Consider the following 7,180-nt stretch of genomic DNA (forward strand, 5'->3'; position numbering starts at 1 on the left):
AGGGAACTGCTAGAAATTCAAGCCTGATTTAGAAAAGGACATGGAATGAGGGATATCATCCCCAAAGTCAGATGGATCTTGGCTGAAAGCAGAGAATACCAGAAGATGTTTACTTGTGTTTTATTGGCCATGCAAAGGCATTCAACTCTGTAGATCACAACAAATTATGGATAACATTGCAAAGAATGGGAATTCCAGAACACTTAATTGTGCTCAGGCAGAACTGGTACATAGACCAAGAGGCAGTTATTCAAACAGAACAAGGGAATACTTCGTGTTTTAAAAACAGGAAAGATGTGTGTCAGGGTTGTATCCTTTCACCGTACTTATTCGATCTATATGCTGGGCAAATTATCTTAGAAGCTGGACTTCATGAAGAAGAATGTAGCATCAGGATTGGAGGATTAACAACTTGTAATATACAGATGACACAACCTTGCTTACTGAAAGTACTTGAATCACTTACTGATGAAGATCAAAGACTACAGCTTTCAGTAGGAATTACACCTCGACATAAATCAAATTCCTCACAACTGGACCAATAAGCAACATCATGAGAAACACAGAACAGACTGAAGTTGTCAAGGATTTCATGGTACTTGGCCCACAATCAATGGCCATGGAAGCAGCAGTCAAAAAATCAAACAACATATTGCATTGGGCAAATCTGTTTCAAAAGACCTCTTTAAAGTGGTAAAGAGTAAAGATGTCACTTTGAGGACTGAGATGCGCCTGACACAAGCCATGGTATTTTCAGTCACTTCATACACATGCAGAAGCTGGACAATGAATAAGAAAGATCAAAGAAAATCGATGCATTTGAATTACGGTGTTGGTGAAGAATATTGAATATAGCACGGACTGCCAGAAGAACGACCAAATCTGTCTTGGAAGAAGTACAGCCAGAGTGCTCCTTAGACGCAAGAATGGTGAGACCTTCTCTCACATATTTTGGACATGTTATCAGAAGGGACCAGTGGCTGGAGAAGAACATCATGCTTGGCAAAGCAGAGGGTTGGCAGAAAAGAGGAAGACCTTCAACAAGATGGGTTGACACAGTGGCTGCCACAATGGGCTCAAACACAGCGAGGAGTGTGAGGACGCAGTGTTTCTTTCTGGGTATACATGGGGTCACTAGGAGTCAGCATGGACTTTATGGCCCCTAACAACAACAACAACAACAACAAAAGACAGGCTTGAAGACTCAATCAACCTCCAGTAATATAAAGTAATAATAGGAAGCCGTTCTGTAACTGGATTAACTCTCAACCAAGACCCAATGTCATGCCTCCCCTCCCCTCCTCCCTGCTGCCTACCTCAAATTCCTCTTCCTTCTTCCTTATCCTCCAGGAGGGCAAACTGCTGGCTCCTCGGCCTGCTGCCCTGCCGTTATCAACACATGATTGCTATGTTCCAAAGCAACTCGGCTTTCCAGATTAAATACAACTGTTTAAAGAACCCACACTAAAAAGCTGTTAATTCCTGCCATCTTCTGGGACCTCACTGGCAGAGGCTGGTGAAAAAGGGCTCAGGCCAGGTCAGGAGGAGGGGCAAGTGCTGATGGGACAGTGACAGGCACCAGAGGGTAACTCCAGGGCCTGACTTGAAAGGTGGCGCCTGCACCAGGGCATGCTGGGGACTGAGAGGGCACCACGGCTGCAGAAGACCCTAGATAAGCTTTAAGGAAGTAGGGAGAAGTGCATTGGCTGAAGGCCTGACCAGCACATACAGGCCTTACATGCTTGGCAGAAGGGCTTGTGCCGGGGGTAAGGCTCTGGGGGAGAGGGAGGGCAAGGACACAAAGGCCCTTAGCTCTTGGCACCCCTAACTCTCAGCAGCCCCAGCCAAAGGGGTGCCATAGACATCTGGTCGAGCCTCCTATGGTAGTTAAGATTGTGTGTCAATTTGGCTGGGCTGCGGTTTTGAGTGTCTGGGCAGCTGACTACAGTTATTCCCCGTGATGGGATTGTAATCATCCTCAGGGTAGAATCTGCTGTGAGCAGCTAGGGGACTGCCTTTGAAGTGTGGCTTGCTTCCAGTATATAAGGAGAAACTTTGGGAAAGGTCTCCAGTCTTTTAGCACCTCTGGAGCCTGCACCTGGCTGAGTCTTCAGCTCAGTGGCCTGCTGTGTCTCCTGCCGATCTTGGAATTGTGCCATTCTACTTGCCAAACTTGAGTGCATCAGTCTCAGCAGCCAGCAACTGCCTGACTTAGGAGAAGCCTCCAACTCCACCCCCCCCCCAACCCAAGCATGGTATTTTCAATCACCTCATATTCATGTGAAAGCTGGAAAATGAATAAGAGAGACCAAAGAAGAGTTAATCCTTTTGAGTTGTGGTGCTGGCGAAGAATACTGAAAGTACCACAGTCTGCTGAAAGAACTAATAAATCTGTCCTGGAAAAAGTGCAGCCAGAATGCTCCTTGGAAGTGAGAATGTCCAGACTTCATCTCACTTTGGTCGTGTTGTCAGAAGGGACCATTCCCTAACGAAGGATATCAGTGGCGCAGTGCCTAAGGCATTTGACTCCTAACCAGAAAGCTGGTGATTCAAACCCACCAGCCACCCCTCAGAAGGAATTTGGGGAGACCTACTTCCATAGTGATACTGCCTCGGAAACCCAAGGAGGGATCGCTATGAGCCGGATCCAACTCAATGGCAGTGAGTTTGTTTGTTGTTGTTTTAAGTGGCAGGTCAATGAAAAAGGAGAAGGCCCTCAATAAAATTGATTGACACACTGGCTGCAATGACGGGCTCAGGTATAGCAAGGACTGTGAGGCTGGCTCAGGACTGGGCAGTGTTTCGTTCTGTTGACATCACGAGTCAGAGACAACTCGATGGCATCTAACAACAACAACCAGCTCCTATGGGCCTGGAGCCAGAGACGGAGCTGAAGCCCTAGGTTGAAGGACCTTCACCCGTCCTTAGAGCTGCACTCTGAATTTGGACTTCTAGCCTCCTCAACTGTAAGAGAGTAAATTTCTCTTTGTTAAAGCCATTCTCCTGTGGTGTGTCTGTTCCAGCATCTCTAGGGAACCAAACCACCCGCCCAGCCCGGAATCACGCACACTGGAAGCCACCAGCTGAGAGCCCCTTGCTGGTATTTGGGTGTCTCTGCAGGGGTTATCATGGGCTCCTCCCCTTTGGGGTTTTCTGAGTTTATCGTGACGTCCTCAGTGTGTTTTGGTTTGAAGTTAAATTGAATATACCACTTGCCCTCCAGGAAGAGGATGATGGGACTTCTGAGAGGCAGGGCGCTGACCCCAGCAGGAGCTGAGCACTAAGCCCCCACCTCTCTCTTCTCAACCCCTTACCTACCCAGGCCGCCATTCACTGAGCCTAAGCCCACAGTACCATCTAGAGTCAGCCCCCAGGGCTCAGGAGCAGGTGAGGGCAGAGAGGGGCTTGCATAGGAGACAGCTGCAACCTAACCCAACTGAGGAGGAAGATGGACTGTAGGCTGGAGCCCCAGCCACCACTGTGTGTCCGCAAGGAGACAACCTCTCATGTTACAGACGAGGAAACTGAGGGTCAGAGAAGTTAAAGCCTATGCAGGTATGCGCCCAGCTCACAAAGCCCCACCCTCCAGGCCATGACCCAGTGTCCCACCCACAAGGTGATGGTCCTGCAGCCAAAGCTTTGGACTGGGGAGGCAGGAATCAGGCCCCTGGCACCTCCCAGGTCCTGAGTTGGGCACTGACCAATGGCCTCCTAGAATAGACTGGCCCCAGACTCTACCTGTACCCACCACCCCTTATGACAGTAATACTGAGACCCTGCATCTAAGATGAGGGCTAAAGGGGCTCCAGGGACCAGGAGCCGCACAGGTGGGCATAGGCCCAAGAGCGGGGCATGAGGCCTCGGTGGCTGCCCCAGCGAGCCCTGGGCACCGCTTGTGTGTAGGTGCCAAACAGGCTGGAGCCTGGCATGTGGGTGCAGCCCCAGTGCTGGGGTGTGGGAAGGGCTGGGTGCTCACAAGGTCCTGGGGTGAAAGGCATGTTCCCACCACCGGGAGAAGCCAAGTCAGTCACAGTCTCAGATGCCTGGGGAGCAGTTCCTCTTCCCAGCCTCGGAGCCTGAGATTGAGGGGATGTGGCAAGACCCAGAGGGCAGGGATGTGTCACATGGATGGGAAGCTGGCGCTGCTCAGCTCCACGAGAGGAGGCGCCGGGGCCATTGTTCCCCTGGAGCTGCCAAGGGCAACCACCTGTCCACGGCAAGCCCCAGTCTGTGCAGGAGGCTCGGACTCACTGATCCTTAGCCCATTCACTAGCTTACTCATTCCCTCAACCGTCCTTAATGAGCACCAGAGCCTGGGAGGCACTGAGAAACAGGGAGGCGTCTTCCCTAGGGCAGCCCAAGGTGCCCACTCCCTGACCCTTGGTGACAGCATGCCTGATGTGTCAGGAGCTTGTCCCTTCCCCTGACTCTGTTATCACCTCCTCAGAGTGCAGGAGTTGCCGCACTTCCAGGGGCGACTGTCGTTCCCACTTCAGGGGCATCGATTTCTGTGCTTCCAACAGAGCCTGGAATTAATGCCTGGTAGGTGGTGGTTTGAGTGGAAATAGCCTCACTACGGTCTTCGGGGCATCCCCACCTGTGAACCAGTACAACTGGCTTCTCCACCAAGGCCCAATGACCTGCATGGCCAACCACAAAGGAGGAGATGGCCAAAGGCTGCTGACCTGCCCTGGCCCACCCAAGAGCTCCTGGCAAACTCAGTCCACAGCTGCAGGCATTGCTGGGGCCACAGGTGAAGAGATGAGGGATCTGCAGGGAGAGGTACAAGAAAAAGTGAGGGCCTCTGTGCCCAGAAGGTCTCTCCTGCCTGAGGCTGCTGCCTAAGGACCCCCATCAGTAGCTCATTGGGTAACCCTGATACCCCAGCTCCCCTCTGCCCAGGGAGGGGCTCACCCAGTGTGATGGGAGTCACTTGTGTTCGAATCCACAAAAGAAACTCATCAGAGCTACCTGGGGCTAGGGGGTAGGGGACATTGGATGGGCCTGAGCTCAATCCTCTTAGCACTTCTTCCTTCTCTACCTCACTCAGCCTCTAAGGCTGGGACAATCCTCACCACACCATTGACAAGCAGGAGGCTGAGACTGGAGGGGGGTGGGGGCACTGAGCAGTCCAGAGGCCCCAGCTGCAAGGGGTGGCCAGACCTGGCTTCCTGATCCTGGTCCTGGGAGCAGCTTGTGTTTGGTTTTCTTCTTTCCTCAATCCAGTCTTCACATGACCAATCTGGAGGCCAGCATGGAGGAGGCAGCAATGGGTGAGGCCAATGGGGCAACAGCAGGGGCATGGGGAGGAAGGCAGGCTCAGGGATTTTTCAAAGGAATGGCTAGGACAGGTGGGAGTGTGCACAGCAGGCAGAGCCACAGAGGGAAACACATGGGGCAGGAAGGTGGCCTTCCAGGGATGTGGACCTGGTGTGGCAGCTCCAGAGCTGGCAGGAGTGTCTACATGAGGGGCAAGCTGGGACACCTGGAGCAGACAGAGTGCATGGCCCACAAGCGGAGGTGCTCACAGGTTGGGTGGCCTCCATCACATCTCCATCTGCACCAACCCCACTCCTGGCCCCAACATGGAGACACAGGTCCTTGGTAAATGGGCTGGGTATTTAGGGGCTCAGTGCAGTGAGACTTCCAGTGCTTAGCACACTTTTGGACAGAGCTCCTGGAGGGGAGGGGTCCCACCTCCTGCAATGGGAGCATCAGGGTCAGCCTGGCTGGGGATCAGAGGGGATGGACTGGGTGGGGACAAGCTCAAGGTCCTCACACCAGGCCCCTGGGCAGGGCATGGGCCACCCCTCTTTGCAGGCAAGCAACAGGCAGGCACCTGCCCAGGGACACATAGAAGCCACACAGCAGGGTCTGAACCAGAGGTCTGCCCAGAGAATCGGCTGTGATCTGGCCAATGCCACTCCTGGGCTGGGAAGTGAGGGGCAGCAGAAAAGAAGATGTTTCAACACCTCCCACAGCTGGCTTACAGGACAGCCATGCCCCCTCCCACCTGTCCCATGACCTGCCTCCAGAGGCTTCTGCCAGCAGCATCTCCCAGGGCCTCCTGTGAAGATAAGAATTATAGCTCCTGACAGGCAGCTCTCCCAGCCAGTCAGGAGAGGATTTATCCAGCTGCATTTTCAGCTTTCTGGAAAGGTCGCTACCTGACTGGAGTGGGCCCCAGTGGGGTTTGGAGTGCGTGCCTGGTGACCCTAAATCAGCCAGCACAACCTGCTTGAGCTCCATGTGGAAGGATTTGTCCCAGAGTCATCAGTCCATGAAATCCCAGAAAAAGCTCATGTGTGCAGCCCCGGGGGCTTCCCTAGCCCAGACGAAGAAGCTGGAGTGATGGGCCCTGGGTGCCTGAAGAGACAGGTAGGGGTGGCCCCATGGACAAAACAGGCTGGGAAAGGAGGCACCCACCATGCCCACTGGGCTGGGCTATGGTGGCTTCTGCTTTCTCTTTCATGTCTTCACACTGTGGGTGTTGCACACAGTTCTGTGCAGGCAGCCAGGGCAGTCTCTGTCTCAGAGTGGGGGGCCAATGAATACACGTCCTAATTGTGAGGGTTCTGTCTGCCCCGTCAGGCCAGGGGTAGGTGTGCCACAGGAGGGGTGACGGGGGCCCCTTTCCCCCCAAGGCAGCTGTGGGAATCACCGTGCCCAGGCAGAGGGGAGGGCACAGGATGCTTGGTGATTAGACAATCTGGGGTTGTGCCTGACTCTAGTACTTGCTTTCAGGAAAACCTGGGCAGGCAACTCAAGCTTGCCTCAGTTTTCTCATCTGCACTGTGGGAAGCAGCCAGACACCTACAGGCTAGGTAAGAACACAGTGAGGTGAATGAAGCCCCACCCCCAACCCTGCCCACATGGCTCAGGGATTTGCTTCCTGCAAAAAGGAATCCCCTGGGCCTCAGTTTACCCCTGTGAAGTGGTTGTGTGGGGAAATGACCCAATAGTGACTGGTCCTTCCCTAACATCTGTAGGAGGCTATGGGTGGAAGGCCCCATCTGCAGTGCACTTGATTGAAATGAATGGCAAGCCTGGGGAGAGGAGCATTCCCAGGCCACAGCCACTCCCAGAGTAACTCCCTGCCAGCTGGCACAGGGCACCTCCAGCCTTTCCCCTGAAGAGTCCATTTCCTGGCACCTTTCTGCAGGAAATGGGGCCTCCTAGA

The sequence above is a fragment of the Orycteropus afer genome, unplaced genomic scaffold, assembly GCF_000298275.1.
Source record: "Orycteropus afer afer isolate SDZICR_OR568_19922 unplaced genomic scaffold, OryAfe1.0 scaffold00829, whole genome shotgun sequence".
NCBI lineage: Eukaryota > Metazoa > Chordata > Mammalia > Tubulidentata > Orycteropodidae > Orycteropus > Orycteropus afer.